Raw genomic sequence first — 21312 nt, 5'->3', positions numbered from 1 at the left:
TGTTGTTGATCTGGTACTACTGTACCATACTGCCTCACATAACACTATGATGTTGTTGATCTGGTACTACTGTACTATACTGCCTCATACATAACACTATGATGTTGTTGATCTGGTACTACTGTACAATACTGCACCACATAACACTATGATGTTGTTGATCTGGTACTACTGTACCATACTGCCTCACATAACACTATGATGTTGTTGATCTGGTACTACTGTACTATACTGCCTCACATAACACTATGATGTTGCTGATCTGGTACTACTGTACCATACTGCATCACATAACACTATGATGTTGTTGATCTGGTACTACTGTACCATACTGCCTCACATAACACTATGATGTTGTTGATCTGGTACTACTGTACCATACTGCACCACATAACACTATGATGTTGTTGATCTGGTACTACTGTACCATACTGCCTCACATAACACTATGATGTTGTTGATCTGGTACTACTGTACCATACTGCACCACATAACACTATGATGTTGTTGATCTGGTACTACTGTACTATACTGCCTCACATAACACTATGATGTTGTTGATCTGGTACTACTGTACCATACTGCCTCACATAACACTATGATGTTGTTGATCTGGTACTACTGTACCATACTGCCTCACATAACACTATGATGTTGTTGATCTGGTACTACTGTACCATACTGCCTCACATAACACTATGATGTTGTTGATCTGGTACTACTGTACTATACTGCCCCACATAACACTATGATGTTGTTGATCTGATACTACTGTACCATACTGCCTCACATAACACTATGATGTTGTTGATCTGGTACTACTGTACTATACTGCCTCACATAACACTATGATGTTGTTGATCTAGTACTACTGTACCATACTGCCTCACATAACACTATGATGTTGTTGATCTGGTACTACTGTACCATACTGCCCCACATAACACTATGATGTTGTTGATCTGGTACTACTGTACCATACTGCCTCACATAACACTATGATGTTGTTGATCTGGTACTACTGTACTATACTGCCTCATACATAACACTATGATGTTGTTGATCTGGTACTACTGTACCATACTGCACCACATAACACTATGATGTTGTTGATCTGGTACTACTGTACCATACTGCCTCACATAACACTATGATGTTGTTGATCTGGTACTACTGTACCATACTGCATCACATAACACTATGATGTTGTTGATCTGGTACTACTGTACCATACTGCCCCACATAACACTATGATGTTGTTGATCTGGTACTACTGTACCATACTGCCCCACATAACACTATGATGTTGTTGATCTGGTACTACTGTACTATACTGCCTCACATAACACTATGATGTTGTTGATCTGGTACTACTGTACCATACTGCACCACATAACACTATGATGTTGTTGATCTGGTACTACTGTACTATACTGCCTCACATAACACTATGATGTTGTTGATCTGGTACTACTGTACCATACTGCACCACATAACACTATGATGTTGTTGATCTGGTACTACTGTACTATACTGCGTCACATAACACTATGATGTTGTTGATCTGGTACTACCGTACCATACTGCACCACATAACACTATGATGTTGTTGATCTGGTACTACTGTACCATACTGCCTCACATAACACTATGATGTTGTTGATCTGGTACTACTGTACCATACTGCCTCACATAACACTATGATGTTGTTGATCTGGTACTACTGTACCATACTGCACCACATAACACTATGATGTTGTTGATCTGGTACTACTGTACCATACTGCCTCACATAACACTATGATGTTGTTGATCTGGTACTACTGTACTATACTGCCCCACATAACACTATGATGTTGTTGATCTGGTACTACTGTACCATACTGCCTCACATAACACTATGATGTTGTTGATCTGGTACTACTGTACTATACTGCCTCACATAACACTATGATGTTGTTGATCTAGTACTACTGTACCATACTGCCTCACATAACACTATGATGTTGTTGATCTGGTACTACTGTACCATACTGCCCCACATAACACTATGATGTTGTTGATCTGGTACTACTGTACCATACTGCCTCACATAACACTATGATGTTGTTGATCTGGTACTACTGTACTATACTGCCTCATACATAACACTATGATGTTGTTGATCTGGTACTACTGTACTATACTGCCTCACATAACACTATGATGTTGTTGATCTGGTACTACTGTACCATACTGCCTCACATAACACTATGATGTTGTTGATCTGGTACTACTGTACCATACTGCCTCACATAACACTATGATGTTGTTGATCTGGTACTACTGTACTATACTGCCTCACATAACACTATGATGTTGATCTGGTACTACTGTACTATACTTATTTCCCTCATTAAAATGCAAATCATTTTATAACATTTTTGACATGCGTTTTTCTGGATTTTTTTGTTGTTATTCTGTCTCTCACTGTTCAAATAAACCTACCATTAAAATTATAGACTGATAATTTCTTTGTCAGTGGGCAAACGTACAAAATCAGCAGGGGATCAAATACTTTTTCCCCCTCACTGTAAAACAGGGAATTTTTACTAGGATTAAATGTCAGGAATTGTGAAAACTGAGTTTAAATGTATTTGGCTAAGGTGTATGTAAACTTCCGACTTCAACTGTATATTGATGCTGGTTTAATCCATATGTATATTGAAGGTGGTTTAATCCATATGTATATTGATGGTGGTTTAATCCATATGTATATTGAAGGTGGTTTAATCCATATGGATATTGAAGGTGGTTTAATCCAATTTTATATTGATGGTGGTTTAATCCATATGTATATTGATGGTGGTTTAATCCAATTTTATATTGAAGGTGGTTTAATCCATATGTATATTGAAGGTGGTTTAATCCATATGTATATTGAAGGTGGTTTAATCCAATTTTATATTGATGGTTGTATAATTCATATGTATATTGATGGTGGTTTTATCCATATGTATATAGATGATGGTTTAATCCATATGTATATTGAAGGTGGTTTAATCCATATGTATATTGAGGGTGGTTTAATCCATGTGTATATTGATGGTGGTTTAATCCATGTGTATATTGATGGTGGTTTAATCCATGTGTATATTGATGGTGGTTTAATCCATATGTATATTGATGGTGGTTTAATCCATATGTATATTGATGGTGGTTTAATCCATATGTATATTGATGGTGGTTTAATCCATATGTATATTGATGGTGGTTTAATCCATATGTATATTGATGGTGGTTTAATCCATATGTATATTGATGATGGTTTAATCCATATGTATATTGATGGTGGTTTAATCCATATGTATATTGATGGTGGTTTAATCCATATGTATATTGATGGTGGTTTAATCCATATGTATATTGATGGTGGTTTAATCCATATGTATATTGATGATGGTTTAATCCATATGTATATTGATGGTGGTTTAATCCATATGTTTATTGATGGTGGTTTAATCCATATGTATATTGATGATGGTTTAATCCATATGTATATTGATGGTGGTTTAATCCATATGTATATTGATGGTGGTTTAATCCATAATGATAGGGAAAACACAGAGTTTACAGTAGCATCGGTAGCCTGTCATACAAAGCAGACAGATTAAACATATATGTAAATATGAATGCACACACACAGCTATGGAAGATATATGAACGCATTAGGGAGTACCATAGAGCAGGGCTGACTATGTCTCTGCTCTGGGGCTAAACAGGCCAATACCTCAGAGACTGTGTGGGCAGCAGCAGCACAGACACAAAGACAGACAGACAGACAGATAGCATCGCTATACGCCACTGGCTAGTAGAGAAATCCCATTCACTTAGATTACACTCCCACAATGGTGTTATGGATGGGTATGCGAGGTGCCCACAAAAGGACACACACACACACACACACACACACACACACACACACACACACACACACACACACACACAACCTGGGGGCATCGGGAAGCTCAATCTCTTCACCCATCTCCTCCTTTAACTCAGCTCTTTGTGCCCAGAGAAAGAGAGTGATTTAAAGTGGTGTCCATCAAAGCAGCAGGGAGAGGAAGGCTAAGCTGAGGGAAAGTCTTCCATTGTGTCCAGGAGAAGAAATCCCAAGGAAGTCACAAGCACAAATCTCGTGTGTGTGTGTGTGTGTGTGTGTACCTGAATAGGAATAGCTATTATCTTGCTGTATTCTTTCTAAGCCTCTTCCATTACTAAACCTAATGGTTATTTTCCTATGTAGGAATTACTGAACAATTCTGCAGCCTTTTGTGTCAAGCTAGTTCTGCTGTTGTAATATTGCAAGTAGAACAGAGAGAGAAAGAGAGAGAGGAAGAGAACAAATATGGAGAGAGAGATTAGGTCCAGTAAGAACAGACTTTCACAGCTGTGTGTGGGGATTCATTTATTTAATATTTCTCTCTTTCTCTGACAAGTAATGCCCTTGGTTTGTGAACTATTTGCATACTCCCTCCCTCCCCCTGTTAGTTTTTCAACGCTCACCCTCAATGAGCTCGTCAATATTGATGAGGGGTCATACCGGTTCCTTTGCTCGCCACAGGCAGAGACACGGAGAAACCCCTGATGGGCAGCAGTGTTCTTATCACATTCTCAAATATGCACCGCATGTCTCTACTGTATATCTGTGTGTGTGTCTACTGTGTGTGTGTGTGTCCACTGTGTGTGTGTGTGTCCACTGTGTGTGTGTGTGTGTGTGTGTGTGTGTGTGTCTACTGTGTGCGTGTGTGTCCACTGTGTGTGTGTGTGTGTGTGTCCACTGTGTGTGTGTGTGTGTGTCTACTGTGTGTGTGTGTGTGTCTACTGTGTGTGTGTCTACTGTGTGTGTGTCTACTGTGTGTGTGTGTGTGTGTCTACTGTGTGTGTGTGTGTGTCTACTGTGTGGGTGTGTGTATGGCTACTGTGTGTGTCTACTGTGTGTATGTGTGTGTGTGTGTGTGTGTGTGTGTGTGTGTCTACTGTGTGTGTGTGTGTGTGTGTGTGTGTGTCTACTGTGTGTATGTGTGTGTGTGTGTGTCTACTGTGGCTGTGTGTGTCTACTGTGTGTGTGTCTACTGTGTGTGTGTCTACTGTGTGTTATTCACATCCAAAACACCACTTCCATTCCCCAGATACTGCATGCGATTAGCTGCACACAGGAGGACATAGTCCACATTGTTATGTGAACTGAAAATAAAAGTGTTTTTTAGAAGGGAAAGCTTTGAAGAGAACAATTAACAACCCACACACACACCGTTCTCAAAGGGATGTAGAAAAGCAGGGGATGAATAAAACAGATGTGGGGAAAAAGAGTGATAATTGACAACTTTACTTTGTATAAATGTTGGTATATTTGTGTGTTCACATCTGGGCGTTCCAGTTTGCGTCGTTTGTAAACCAGTTTATAAGGCTATAGTGTATAATGTTCTCTAAGGCCCTATCATCTTTGGTTGCCTCCCTGTGTACTGAATATGAAAGTCTAATATACTGTGTGACTGAGCAAACTGACTGATGTACAAGTGATAATGAGGAGTTATTTAGCATGTAAGGTGATTTGTAGATCAGTCAGTCAGCAGTTGCCGACTGCAATGCAGTCAATCTGGAACATAACCACAGTTTCAGGTATACCGTGTTTCTGTCTATTATAGGGCACTTGGCACTACATTTCAAGCCTTTGGGTTTGGATTTTGGAGTATCTATCTCCAAACTGATTGGCAATGTCTGGATCTCCATGTTGCCCCACAATACTGTCCTCTCTTTGGCCTGTTCTACTGGCCATCGTCCCTCTGTCATCATGTTGACTGGACACCTGGCTATCTGGACACACACACACCCCACCCCCCTCACACACACCCCCCACCCCCCTCACACACACACCCCACCCCCCTCACACACACCCCACCTCCCTCACACACACCCCACCCCCCTCACACACACACCCCACCCCCCTCACACCCCCCCCACCCCCCTCACACACACCCCCCACCCCCCTGTGTGTGTGAGGGGGGTGGGGTGTGTGTGTGAGGGGGGTGGGGGGTGTGTGTGAGGGGGGTGGGGTGTGTGTGTGAGGGGGGTGGGGTGTGTGTGTGAGGGGGGTGGGGTGTGTGTGTGAGGGGGGTGGGGTGTGTGTGAGGGAGGTGGGGTGTGTGTGAGGGGGGTGGGGTGTGTGTGTGAGGGGGGTGGGGGGTGTGTGTGTGAGGGGGGGTGGGGGGTGTGTGTGAGGGGGGTGGGGTGTGTGTGTGTGAGGGGGGTGGGGGGTGTGTGTGAGGGGGGTGGGGTGTGTGTGTGAGGGGGGGTGTGTGTGTGAGGGGGGTGGGGTGTGTGTGAGGGGGGGTGTGTGTGTGAGGGGGGTGGGGTGTGTGTGAGGGGGGTGGGGTGTGTGTGAGGGGGGTGGGGGGTGTGTGTGAGGGGGGTGGGGTGTGTGTGTGAGGGGGGGGGTGTGTGTGAGGGGGTGGGGTGCGTGTGTGAGAGAGAGAGATTGTTTGTTGGTGTGTGTGTGTGTGTGTGAGACAACTCATCGCCCCCCAGATGCCAAAAACTCCTCCAACCAACCACTTCATTACCCAGGTGCTTAGAAAGTCATTTGCCCAACAGCGGCTGTTAATCAGATGAAATTCTCTGTGCTCTTACACCTTCGCCCCCCACCAGGCTTTATTCACCCATTAGGGGGAGATAATGAAGGATTTCACTCACTCACTCAGTCAAACACACTCCAGAACCCACCGTCACTGTCGCCCGCATTTCCCCACTTGCCAACCACCCACCCACCCACCCTCCCAACCCACCCTCCCACCCCACCACCTGCAAGAGCTCTCACTCACTCGCTAACTCTGTGTGTGTGTGTGTGTGTGTGCCATTACATTTTAATTAGCCCACATCTCCTTCGTGCGCAGCCCCCCGTATACAAAGAGTATTAAGCAAATTTATGGTGCATGTGGCAGAGGACGGGGCCAAGATCTACGTATGTCACTGGTGAGAGAGAAAGATACAGAGGAAGAGAAGGGAGAAAGCGGTAGAGAGAGAGAGGAGAGAAAACACAAGAATCAGCACAATTTATTTCCTCTCATTTCCAGCGTGTACAATATTAAAGCCATTTAAGGTTGCCTCTGTCAGCGTGTTTAGAACAACACATTAGTTAGCGAGGGATAGGGTGGAGGAGAGGACGGAGGGAGGGAGGAGATTCTCTCAGGATGATTCTCTACATCGCACGCTTGTCGCCGCGGTAACGAATGCCAGGGCTCCTGACGCAAATGAGAGCTCCGTCAAGTTTTCCCACTCCTCTCGCTCCCTCTCTCCTCTTGTGACTAGAGAAGCTCTATGCAGAGACACTGCAGCTTCATCAGCAATAACCAGTGTAGTCATTATGAGAGAGAGAGAGAGAGAGAGAGAGAGACACAGAGAGACAGACAGAGACAGGAAGACTCATGTTCAAAGAAAGTGGATAGTTAGCTCAAAGACGTCATCAAAGAAGTCATTTTCCACTTTGTAAACAGGTAGCGCAAGTTAACACCACATTAGGTAAAGATGGGAAAGTCACCAACTCTAAACTTAGCCCAGAGAAAGCAGCTACTGCAGTGCAACGAAGGACAGATAAGTAGTAACATCAACTCTACAAATAGAGGAATCAGACGGAACGAACACCGCTTCGCCCCAGGTAAGGAGGGAGAGAAAGACTGAGATACAAGCGCTAAACACAACCAGTTTATCATAGCCGTCAGCAGTAGTTATTAAAGCTGGGGTGAGTGGACTCTGCCCCAGCCCTGTCACCTTGACAACACGGTTAAACTGACTTTTACCACATGCTCCCTCTGCTGAGCTGTTTACCACACACCTCCGCGTTTCCACTCAACCCCGTGACACCTGCACCGTCCATGTCTGTCAGACAATAACGGGCTAGCTCTGAAGGCTAATGATTCACTTGCTTATCATGGAAGCTGTGTTAGCATGTAATGCTAGGAGGATAACAGGCTAGAAACAGGGGTCACAGGGTATCTCACTGGGGGTGTGATTGGATGTCAGAGAGAGGGTAAACCAACTGTCACTCTTATGATTGGATGTTACACACACAGTTTTCTAGACACAACCCCCCCAAACAAACAGACTTTTTTCACACAATACACACCCCTCCCTACTAGTCCATCTAGAAGACAATATACTAACCAACCCTGTCCCTCCCTCTCACCCACCCACCCACCCTCCCTCTCAAAGGTAAGACAATATACTAACCAACCCTGTCCCTCTCTCTCACCCACCCTCCCTCCCTCTCAAAGGTAAGACAATGAACATACCAACCCTGTCCTTCTGTAATGCTCTCTCTCTCCCTCCCTCTCGTAAAAGTGCTTGTTTCAACAGAATGGTAATTCCCTGTAAGTCAATCTGTGTGTGCTGAATGGCTAAACAGCCGCAGTTTGGACGGACGGACAGACGGTAGATGTCTGGAAAAAATATTGTGACAACACTTCTACAACGTTAAGGCAATGTTAGAGTGCAGTTGTTGGGCAGATTCCCGGCGGGCGACTGGTGGACTGACAGTATATCTGGGAGACAGCTGGAGAGGAGGTCTCCAAGTTCACATCATCCATTTATTTCACAACATCTTTGATCCATCCTCTCTCCATCCCTCTCTCTCTCTTTATCTCAATCCATCCCTCTCCCTCCCTATCTAGCTCTCTTGCAGTGGCAGAGAACCAAAAACAGCAGCAGCGTGAGAGAAGAAGGGAGAGAGAAATAGAGGAGTGATGGGGAAGAGAGAGAGAAATAAAGAGAGACAAAAAGAGAGAGATGGAGGGGAGAGAGAAAGGCAACCACAAACACAAATGTGAGGTTTATCAGAGGTTCCGGTGACACATCCAAGTCTATGGGATCTGTTTTTTTTGTGTGTGTGTGTGTGGTGACTAGGGGTCTATCACTCCCAGGGAGTTTTGGCTTCAGACCAGCACATGGGTCAAGGTCACTATCACAGACACGCCTCACATCACACACACACACAGACACGCCTCACATCACACACACACACAGACACGCCTCACATCACACACACACACAGACACGCCTCACATCACACACACACAGACAGACACGCCTCACATCACACACACACAGACAGACACGCCTCACATCACACACACACACAGACAGACACGCCTCACATCACACACACACACAGACAGACACGCCTCACATCACACACACACACAGACAGACACGCCTCACATCACACACACACACGCCTCACATCACACACACACACACACACACGCCTCACATCACACCCCACACACACGCCTCACATCACACACACACACACACACACGCCTCACATCACCACACACACAGACGCCTCACATCACACACACACAGACACGCCTCACATCACACACACACAGACACGCCTCACATCACACACACACACGCCTCACATCACACACACACACAGACACGCCTCACATCACACACGCCTCACACACACACGCCTCACATCACACACACACACACACACAGACACGCCTCACATCACACACGCCTCACATCACATACACAGATTCGCCTCACATCACACACACAGACACGCCTCACATCACACACACAGACACGCCTCACATCACACACACACACCTCACATCACACACACACACAGACACGCCTCACATCACACACACACACACACACACGCCTCACATCACACACACACACACCAACACACAACACACACACACACGCCTCACATCACACACACACACACAGACGCCTCACATCACACACACACAGACACGCCTCACATCACACACACACACGCCTCACATCACACACACACACAGACACGCCTCACATCACACACGCCTCACACACACACGCCTCACATCACACACACACACACACACAGACACGCCTCACATCACACACGCCTCACATCACACACACACAGACACGCCTCACATCACATAGACACGCCTCACATCACACACACGCCTCACATCACACACACACACGTCTCACATCACACACACACAGACACGCCTCACATCACACACACACGCCTCACATCACACACACACGCCTCACATCACACACAGACACGCCTCACATCACACAGACACGCCTCACATCACACACACACGCCTCACATCACACACACACGCCTCACATCACACAGACACGCCTCACATCACACACACACGCCTCACATCACACACACACACACGCCTCACATCACACACACCATCACACACACACGCCTCACATCACACACACACACGCCTCACATCACACACACAGACACGCCTCACATCACACACACACACGCCTCACATCACACACACAGACACGCCTCACATCACACACACAGACATCCATAACAAGCACTGAAAGAATGATGAAACGTTTACAACAAAAATGAAAATGAATGAATTCAACCTGATACCTACAAGATTACATTTGAACAAACATAGTCACACAAAGTCCAACACACCAGAATTAAAATGTGACATTTCAGCAGTATTTCAGGGCCTGTGCAGTGCCTTGATTACAGATATGCAGTAGCTACTGTAGCTTTGACCACTGGGTGCCACTGTTTCCATACCCTTCCATTTCACACAGAACTCTCGCTCTGTGTGTGTGTGTGCGTGCGTGCGTGCGTGTGTGTGCGTGTGCGTGTGTGTGTGTGTGTGTGTGTGTGTGTATGTATATATGTGTATGTGTTTCCTTGGGTAGAGCCAGCTACAGTGCTGCTGGTCATTGGGCTTCTCAGTTGTAACTGGGATCGATGGTTATTACTGTCCTTTCCAGGGTCAACCACAGGAGCCACTCACAGCACCGCAGCGTTCTCTTCTATTCCTCCTCTTCTATCATTCTTCAATCAATTACTTTGACTATTCCTTCCTTCTCTTATTCTCCTGGCCTGTTCTTCCCTTTATTCAGCCGTTCTTCTGAGACTGGGCTGAAGGAAGGGTGAACATCTCTTTATTCAGCCGTTCTTCTGAGACTGGGCTGAAGGAAGGGTGAACATCTCTTTATTCAGCCGTTCTTCTGAGACTGGGCTGAAGGAAGGGTGAACATCTCTTTATTCAGCCGTTCTTCTGAGACTGGGCTGAAGGAAGGGGGAACATCTCTTTATTCAGCCGTTCTTCTGAGACTGGGCTGAAGGAAGGGTGAACATCTCTTTATTCAGCCGTTCTTCTGAGACTGGGCTGAAGGAAGGGTGAACATCTCTTTATTCAGCCGTTCTTCTGAGACTGGGCTGAAGGAAGGGTGAACATCTCTTTATTCAGCCGTTCTTCTGAGACTGGGCTGAAGGAAGGGTGAACATCTCTTTATTCAGCCGTTCTTCTGAGACTGGGCTGAAGGAAGGGGGAACATCTCTTATTCAGCCGTTCTTCTGAGACTGGGCTGAAGGAAGGGGGAACATCTCTTTATTCAGCCGTTCTTCTGAGACTGGGCTGAAGGAAGGGGGAAACATCTCTTTATTCAGCCGTTCTTCTGAGACTGGCTGAAGGAAGGGGGAACATCTCTTATTCCCCGTTCTTCTGAGACTGGGGCTGAAGGAAGGGTGAACATCTCTTTATTCAGCCGTTCTTCTGAGACTGGGCTGAAGGAAGGGGGAACATCTCTTTATTCAGCCGTTCTTCTGAGACTGGGCTGAAGGAAGGGGGAACATCTCTTTATTCAGCCGTTCTTCTGAGACTGGGCTGAAGGAAGGGGGAACATCTCTTTATTCAGCCGTTCTTCTGAGACTGGGCTGAAGGAAGGGGGAACATCTCTTTATTCAGCCGTTCTTCTGAGACTGGGCTGAAGGAAGGGGGAACATCTCTTTATTCAGCCGTTCTTCTGAGACTGGGCTGAAGGAAGGGGGAACATCTCTTTATTCAGCCGTTCTTCTGAGACTGGGCTGAAGGAAGGGGGAACATCTCTTTATTCAGCCGTTCTTCTGAGACTGGGCTGAAGGAAGGGGGAACATCTCTTTATTCAGCCGTTCTTCTGAGACTGGCTGAAGGAAGGGGGAACATCTCTTTATTCAGCCGTTCTTCTGAGACTGGGCTGAAGGAAGGGTGAACATCCTCTTTATTCAGCCGTTCTTCTGAGACTGGGCTGAAGGAAGGGGGAACATCTCTTTATTCAGCCGTTCTTCTGAGACTGGGCTGAAGGAAGGGTGAACATCTCTTTATTCAGCCGTTCTTCTGAGACTGGGCTGAAGGAAGGGTGAACATCTCTTTATTCAGGCCGTTCTTCTGAGACTGGGCTGAAGGAAGGGGGAACATCTCTTTATTCAGCCGTTCTTCTGAGACTGGGCTGAAGGAAGGGTGGAACATCTCTTTATTCAGCCGTTCTTCTGAGACTGGGCTGAAGGAAGGGGGAACATCTCTTATTCAGCCGTTCTTCTGAGACTGGGCTGAAGGAAGGGGGAACATCTCTTTATTCAGCCGTTCTTCTGAGACTGGGCTGAAGGAAGGGGGAACATCTCTTTATTCAGCCGTTCTTCTGAGACTGGGCTGAAGGAAGGGGGAACATCTCTTTATTCAGCCGTTCTTCTGAGACTGGGCTGAAGGAAGGGGGAACATCTCTTTATTCAGCCGTTTCTTCTGAGACTGGGCTGAAGGAAGGGGGAACATCTCTCGTGTTCTCTTATTCTCCTGGCCTGTTCTTCCCTTTATTCAGCCGTTCTTCTGAGACTGGGCTGAAGGAAGGGGGACATCTCTTTATTCAGCCGTTCTTCTGAGACTGGGCTGAAGGAAGGGTGAACATCTCTTTATTCAGCCGTTCTTCTGAGACTGGGCTGAAGGAAGGGGGAACATCTCTTTATTCAGCCGTTCTTCTGAGACTGGGCTGAAGGAAGGGGGAACATCTCTTTATTCAGCCGTTCTTCTGAGACTGGGCTGAAGGAAGGGTGAACATCTCTTTATTCAGCCGTTCTCTGAGACTGGGCTGAAGGAAGGGGGAACATCTCGTTATTCAGCCGTCTTCTGAGACTGGGCTGAAGGAAGGGGGAACATCTCTTTATTCAGCCGTTCTTCTGAGACTGGGCTGAAGGAAGGGGGAACATCTCTCGTGTTCTCTTATTCTCCTGGCCTGTTTCTTCCCTTTATTCAGCCGTTCTTCTGAGACTGGGCTGAAGGAAGGGGGAACATCTCTTTATTCAGCCGTTCTTCTGAGACTGGGCTGAAGGAAGGGTGAACATCTCTTTATTCAGCCGTTCTTCTGAGACTGGGCTGAAGGAAGGGGGAACATCTCTTTATTCAGCCGTTCTTCTGAGACTGGGCTGAAGGAAGGGGGAACATCTCTTTATTCAGCCGTTCTTCTGAGACTGGGCTGAAGGAAGGGGGAACATCTCTTTATTCAGCCGTTCTTCTGAGACTGGGCTGAAGGAAGGGTGAACATCTCTTTATCAGCCGTTCTTCTGAGACTGGGCTGAAGGAAGGGGGAACATCTCTTTATTCAGCCGTTCTTCTGAGACTGGGCTGAAGGAAGGGGAACATCTCTTTATTCAGCCGTTCTTCTGAGACTGGGCTGAAGGAAGGGTGAACATCTCTTTATTCAGCCGTTCTTCTGAGACTGGGCTGAAGGAAGGGGGAACATCTCTTTATTCAGCCGTTCTTCTGAGACTGGGCTGAAGGAAGGGGGAACATCTCTTTATTCAGCCGTTCTTCTGAGACTGGGCTGAAGGAAGGGGGAACATCTCTTTATTCAGCCGTTCTTCTGAGACTGGGCTGAAGGAAGGGTGAACATCTCTTTATTCAGCCGTTCTTCTGAGACTGGGCTGAAGGAAGGGGGAACATCTCTTATTCAGCCGTTCTTCTGAGACTGGGCTGAAGGAAGGGGGAACATCTCTTATTCAGCCGTTCTTCTGAGACTGGGCTGAAGGAAGGGGGAACATCTCTCGTGTTCTCTTATTCTCCTGGCCTGTTCTTCCCTTTATTCAGCCGTTCTTCTGAGACTGGGCTGAAGGAAGGGGGAACATCTCTTTATTCAGCCGTTCTTCTGAGACTGGGCTGAAGGAAGGGTGAACATCTCTTTATTCAGCCGTTCTTCTGAGACTGGGCTGAAGGAAGGGGGAACATCTCTTTATTCAGCCGTTCTTCTGAGACTGGGCTGAAGGAAGGGGGAACATCTCTTTATTCAGCCGTTCTTCTGAGACTGGGCTGAAGGAAGGGTGAACATCTCTTTATTCAGCCGTTCTTCTGAGACTGGGCTGAAGGAAGGGGGAACATCTCTTTATTCAGCCGTTCTTCTGAGACTGGGCTGAAGGAAGGGGGAACATCTCTTTATTCAGCCGTTCTTCTGAGACTGGGCTGAAGGAAGGGGGAACATCTCTTTATTCAGCCGTTCTTCTGAGACTGGGCTGAAGGAAGGGGAACATCTCTTTATTCAGCCGTTCTTCTGAGACTGGGCTGAAGGAAGGGGGAACATCTCTTTATTCAGCCGTTCTTCTGAGACTGGGCTGAAGGAAGGGTGAACATCTCTTATTCAGCCGTTCTTCTGAGACTGGGCTGAAGGAAGGGTGAACATCTCTTTATTCAGCCGTTCTTCTGAGACTGGGCTGAAGGAAGGGTGAACATCTCTTTATTCAGCCGTTCTTCTGAGACTGGGCTGAAGGAAGGGTGAACATCTCTTATTCAGCCGTTCTTCTGAGACTGGGCTGAAGGAAGGGTGAACATCTCTTTATTCAGCCGTTCTTCTGAGACTGGGCTGAAGGAAGGGAACATCTCTTTATTCAGCCGTCTTCTGAGACTGGGCTGAAGGAAGGGGGAACATCTCTTATTCAGCCGTTCTTCTGAGACTGGCTGAAGGAAGGGGAACATCTCTTTATTCAGCCGTTCTTCTGAGACTGGGCTGAAGGAAGGGGGAACATCTCTTTATTCAGCCGTTCTTCTGAGACTGGGCTGAAGGAAGGGTGAAACATCTCTTTATTCAGCCGTTCTTTCTGAGACTGGGCTGAAGGAAGGGGGAACATCTCTTTATTCAGCCGTTCTTCTGAGACTGGCTGAAGGAAGGGGGAACATCTCTTATTCAGCCGTTCTTCTGAGACTGGGCTGAAGGAAGGGGGAACATCTCTTTATTCAGCCGTTCTTCTGAGACTGGGCTGAAGGAAGGGGGAACATCTCTTTATTCAGCCGTTCTTCTGAGACTGGCTGAAGGAAGGGGGAACATCTCTTTATTCAGCCGTTCTTCTGAGACTGGGCTGAAGGAAGGGTGAACATCTCTTTATTCAGCCGTTCTTCTGAGACTGGGCTGAGGAAGGGTGAACATCTCTTTATTCAGCCGTTCTTCTGAGACTGGGCTGAAGGAAGGGGGAACATCTCTTTATTCAGCCGTTCTTCTGAGACTGGGCTGAAGGAAGGGGGAACATCTCTCGTGTTCTCTTATTCTCCTGGCCTGTTCTTCCCTTTATTCAGCCGTTCTTCTGAGACTGGGCTGAAGGAAGGGGGAACATCTCTTTATCAGCCGTTCTTCTGAGACTGGGCTGAAGGAAGGGTGAACATCTCTTTATTCAGCCGTTCTTCTGAGACTGGGCTGAAGGAAGGGGGAACATCTCTTTATTCAGCCGTTCTTCTGAGACTGGGCTGAAGGAAGGGGGAACATCTCTTTATTCAGCCGTTCTTCTGAGACTGGGCTGAAGGAAGGGGGAACATCTCTTTATTCAGCCGTTCTTCTGAGACTGGGCTGAAGGAAGGGTGAACATCTCTTTATTCAGCCGTTCTTCTGAGACTGGGCTGAAGGAAGGGTGAACATCTCTTTATTCAGCCGTTCTTCTGAGACTGGGCTGAAGGAAGGGGGAACATCTCTTTATTCAGCCGTTCTTCTGAGACTGGGCTGAAGGAAGGGGGAACATCTCTTTATTCAGCCGTTCTTCTGAGACTGGGCTGAAGGAAGGGGGAACATCTCTTTATTCAGCCGTTCTTCTGAGACTGGGCTGAAGGAAGGGGGAACATCTCTTTATTCAGCCGTTCTTCTGAGACTGGGCTGAAGGAAGGGGGAACATCTCTTTATTCAGCCGTTCTTCTGAGACTGGGCTGAAGGAAGGGGGAACATCTCTTTATTCAGCCGTTCTTCTGAGACTGGGCTGAAGGAAGGGGGAACATCTCTTTATTCAGCCGTTCTTCTGAGACTGGGCTGAAGGAAGGGTGAACATCTCTTATTCAGCCGTTCTTCTGAGACTGGGCTGAAGGAAGGGGGAACATCTCTTTATTCAGCCGTTCTTCTGAGACTGGGCTGAAGGAAGGGTGAACATCTCTTTATTCAGCCGTTCTTCTGAGACTGGGCTGAAGGAAGGGGGAACATCTCTTTATTCAGCCGTTCTTCTGAGACTGGGCTGAAGGAAGGGGGAACATCTCTCGTGTTCTCTTGTTCTCCCTCTTTCTTTCCCTTCTTTCTGGCCTTTTGAAAGAGGTTTTCCTCACCCTCCTGTGTGTATGTGTGTTTGTTCAGAGCTGGGGGATGGTCAATCAGAAAAGCCATGAATGTGTAAACAACGAGAGAGAGAGATGTAATGAGAGGGAGAGAGGGAGAGAGAGAGACGGCGAGAGAGAGGGAGTCGGAGAGAGTGAGGCAGAGAGAGAATACATGAGAAAAAGAGAGAGAGATGTAATGAGAGGGAGAGAGAGAGACGGAGAGAGAGAATACATGAGTGAAAGAGAGAGAGAGACAGAGAGAGACAAAGAGAGAGAGAGAGATGTAATGATAGAGAGAGAGAAAGAGAGAGAGAAAGAGAGAGAGACAGAGAGAGAGACCATCACTGCTATTCCCCCATAATGTGGAGGTGAAAGGGAGTAGAAATAACAGACTAACCTAGGCTCCTACCTCTATACCACTAACCTGCCATCAGACAACAGCACCGCTATGGAGCTAGGCAAGACCCTAACGAGACAAAGACTGTCAAGCCAGCACAGTTATCACCGGGGTCTTCTACGTTTTTAAAACTCTATCTTGGGGCCTCCCATGGGTGCACGTTTCAGTTTTTGCCATAGCGCTACACAGCTGACTCAAATAACCACAGCTGGATGATGAGTTGGTTATTTGATTCAGCTGTGTAGCGCTGAGGATGCACCGAGGTGGGGCCCCAGGACAGAGTTTGATTCAGCTGTGTAGCGCTGAGGATGCACCGAGGTGGGGCCCCAGGACAGAGTTTGATTCAGCTGTGTAGCGCTGAGGATGCACCGAGGTGGGGCCCCAGGACAGAGTTTGATTCAGCTGTGTAGCGCTGAGGATGCACCGAGGTGGGGCCCCAGGACAGAGTTTGATTCAGCTGTGTAGCGCTGAGGATGCACCGAGGTGGGGCCCCAGGACAGAGTTTGATTCAGCTGTGTAGCGCTGAGGATGCACCGCGGTGGGGCCCCCAGGACAGAGTTTGATTCAGCTGTGTAGCGCTGAGGATGCACCGAGGTGGGGCCCCAGGACAGAGTTTGATTCAGCTGTGTAGCGCTGAGGATGCCACGAGGTGGGGCCCCAGGACAGAGTTTGATTCAGCTGTGTAGCGCTGAGGATGCACCGAGGTGGGGCCCCAGGACAGAGTTTGATTCAGCTGTGTAGCGCTGAGGATGCACCGAGGTGGGGCCCCAGGACAGAGTTTGATTCAGCTGTGTAGCGCTGAGGATGCACCGAGGTGGGGCCCCAGGACAGAGTTTGATTCAGCTGTGTAGCGCTGAGGATGCACCGAGGTGGGGCCCCAGGACAGAGTTTGATTCAGCTGTGTAGCGCTGAGGATGCACCGAGGTGGGGCCCCAGGACAGAGTTTGATTCAGCTGTGTAGCGCTGAGGATGCACCGAGGTGGGGCCCCAGGACGGAGTTGATTCAGCTGTGTAGCGCTGAGGATGCACCGAGGTGGGGCCCCAGGACAGAGTTTGATTCAGCTGTGTAGCGCTGAGGATGCACCGAGGTGGGGCCCCAGGACAGAGTTTGATTCAGCTGTGTAGCGCTGAGGATGCACCGAGGTGGGGCCCCCAGGACAGAGTTTGATTCAGCTGTGTAGCGCTGAGGATGCACCGAGGTGGGGCCCCCAGGACAGAGTTTGATTCAGCTGTGTAGCGCTGAGGATTGCACCGAGGTGGGGCCCCAGGACAGAGTTTGATTCAGCTGTGTAGCGCTGAGGATGCACCGAGTGGGGCCCCAGGACAGAGTTTGATTCAGCTGTGTAGCGCTGAGGATGCACCGAGGTGGGGCCCCAGGACAGAGTTTGATTCAGCTGTGTAGCGCTGAGGATGCACCGAGGTGGGGCCCCAGGACAGAGTTTGATTCAGCTGTGTAGCGCTGAGGATGCACCGAGGTGGGGCCCCAGGACAGAGTTTGATTCAGCTGTGTAGCGCTGAGGATGCACGAGGTGGGGCCCCAGGACAGAGTTTGATTCAGCTGTGTAGGCGCTGAGGATGCACCGAGGTGGGGCCCCAGGACAGAGTTTGATTCAGCTGTGTAGCGCTGAGGATGCACCGAGGTGGGGCCCCAGACAGAGTTTGATTCAGCTGTGTAGCGCTGAGGATGCACCGAGGTGGGGCCCCAGGACAGAGTTTGATTCAGCTGTGTAGCGCTGAGGATGCACCGAGGTGGGGCCCCAGGACAGAGTTTGATTCAGCTGTGTAGCGCTGAGGATGCACCGAGGGTGGGGCCCCAGGACAGAGTTTGATTCAGCTGTGTAGCGCTGAGGATGCACCGAGGTGGGGCCCCAGGACAGAGTTTTGATTCAGCTGTGTAGCGCTGAGGATGCACCGAGGTGGGGCCCCAGGACAGAGTTTGATTCAGCTGTGTAGCGCGGAGGGAGCACCGAGGTGGGGCCCCAGGACAGAGTTTGATTCAGCTGTGTAGCGCTGAGGATGCACCGAGGTGGGGCCCCAGGACAGAGTTTGATTCAGCTGTGGTAGCGCTGAGGATGCACCGAGGTGGGGCCCCAGGACAGAGTTGATTCAGCTGTGTAGCGCTGAGATGCACCGAGGTGGGCCCCAGGACAGAGTTTGATTCAGCTGTGTAGCGCTGAGGATGCACCGAGGTGGGGCCCAGGACAGAGTTTGATTCAGCTGTGTAGCGCTGAGGATGCACCGAGGTGGGGCCCCAGGACAGAGTTTGATTCAGCTGTGTAGCGCTGAGGATGCACCGAGGTGGGGCCCCAGGACAGAGTTTGATTCAGCTGTGTAGAGCGCTGAGGATGCACCGAGGTGGGGCCCCAGGACAGAGTTTGATTCAGCTGTGTAGCGCTGAGGATGCACCGAGGTGGGCCCCAGGACAGATTTTGATTCAGCTGTGTAGCGCTGAGGATGCACCGAGGTGGGGCCCCAGACAGAGTTTGATTCAGCTGTGTAGCGCTGAGGATGCACCGAGTGGGCCCCAGGACAAGTTTGATTCAGCTGTGTACGCTGAGGATGCACGAGGTGGAGGCCCCAGGACAGAGTTTGGGAACCCCGTTGTACACACATTCACAGACAAGACAGCATCCGACTACATTGTATCGAAGGACATCGCATGGAGATTGGCAAGCTAGTGAAAATCTACGTCATCAGATTGGGTTTTGTGGGGATTGAGGTAGCCTAGACTTTGATTAGGTGTCTTAAGCCTTTTGGTTTACAGTCCAACGAGTCCATAAAATGACCTTGTATTGTTTTATATTTGGTCAAAATATATTGATATATTGAAGTCTCTAGAAAAATACCTGAAAGGACATGTCAAGGTCCCTTACCTTACTCTGGTAGAAGAGCACCAAGCATCGCAGGGGTGAAGTGGTAAATAAAAAGCTGGCTTAACAGTGTTCAATATATAAACTGACAACGCTAATTTACCGTATTGGTACATAAACGCTATACACCACATCAAAAAGGTGTGTAAACGGTGTTCATCATACACTATATTCCTGTTCATATGTCAAAATACCAGTTGTATGTCAGTGGTGTTGGAGGACACTGGTGGACATTTGGTGAGTGGTTTATTGACCTAAAGTGCATTCAGAAAGTATTCGGACCCCTTGACTTTTTCCACATTTTGTTAAGTTACAGCCTTATTCTAAAATGGATTAAATTACTTTTTTCCCTCATCAATCTACACACAATACCCCATAATGACAAAGCGAGTACAGGTTATGAGACATTTTGTCAAAAAAATTAAAATAATAATAATATTTACATAAGTATTCAGACCCTTTGTTATGAGACTCAAAATTGAGCTCACGTGATCCTGTTTCCATTGATCATCCTTGAGATGTTTCTACAACTTGATTGGAGTCCACCTTTGGTAAATACAATTGATTGGACATGATTTGCAAAGGCACACACCTGTCTATATAAGGTCCCACAGTTGACAGTGCATGTCAGAGCAAAAACCAAGCCATGAGGTCAAAGGAATTGTCCGTAGAGCTCCGAGACAGGATTGTGTCGAGGCACAGATCTGGGGAAGGGTACCAACATTTTTCTGCAGCATTGAAGGTCCCCAAGACCACAGTGGTCTCCATCATTCTTAAATGGAAGAAGTTTGAAACCACCAAAACTCCTCCAAGAGCTGGCCGCCCGGCCAAACTGAGCAATAGGGCCTTCATCAGGGAGGTGACCAAGAACCCGATGGTCTCTCTGACAGAGCTCCAGAAGTTCCTCTGTGGAGATGGGAGAATCTTCCAGAAGGACAACCATCTCTGCAGCACTCCACCAATCAGGCCTTTATGGTAGAGTGGCCAGACAGAAGCCATTCCTCAGTAAAAGGCACATGACAGCCCGCTTGGAGTTTGCCAAAAGGAACCTAAAGGATCTCTCAGACCATGAGAAACAAGATTCTCTGGTCTGATGAAACCAAGATTGAACTCTTTGGCCTGAATGTCAAGTGTCACGTCTGGAGGAAACATGGCACCATCCCTACAGTGAAGCATGGTGGTGGCAGCATCATGCTGTGGGGATATTTTTCAGCGGCATGGACTGGGAGAGTAGTCAGGATCGAGGGAAAGATGAACGAAGCAAAGTACAGAGATCCTTGATGAAAACCTGACAGAGCTTGAGAGGATCTTCAGAGAAGAATGGAGAAACTCCCAAATACAGGTGTGCCAAGCTTGTAGCGTCATACCCAAGAATAATTGCTGCCAAAGGTGCTTTAACAAAGTTCTGAGTAAAATGGTCAGAATACTTATGTAAATGAGATATTTCATTTTCTACAGTATTGTGAGTAGATTGATAAGGATACATTTAAAAAAAAAAAATCGATTTCAGAATAAGGTCGCAATGTAAAATAATGTTGATAAAGTCAAGTGGTCTGAATACTTTCTGAATGCACTGTACCCCCTCCCATCTGGTCCACTCCCTCCTGGGGTGTAGATTGGTGCA

General features: G+C 47.7%; 1 protein-coding gene across 1 annotated transcript in view; it reads right to left on the bottom strand.

Annotated features, from left to right (window-relative positions):
• Nucleotides 1-21312, bottom strand: part of exoc4 (exocyst complex component 4) — a 283169-nt gene that overhangs the window by 3366 nt on the left and 258491 nt on the right.

Source organism: Salmo trutta, chromosome 40, assembly GCF_901001165.1.
Source record: "Salmo trutta chromosome 40, fSalTru1.1, whole genome shotgun sequence".
In the NCBI taxonomy this organism is placed as follows: domain Eukaryota; kingdom Metazoa; phylum Chordata; class Actinopteri; order Salmoniformes; family Salmonidae; genus Salmo; species Salmo trutta.
The sequence above is the reverse complement of the archived record's forward strand: the minus strand, read 5'-3'. Positions and strand labels throughout refer to the sequence as shown.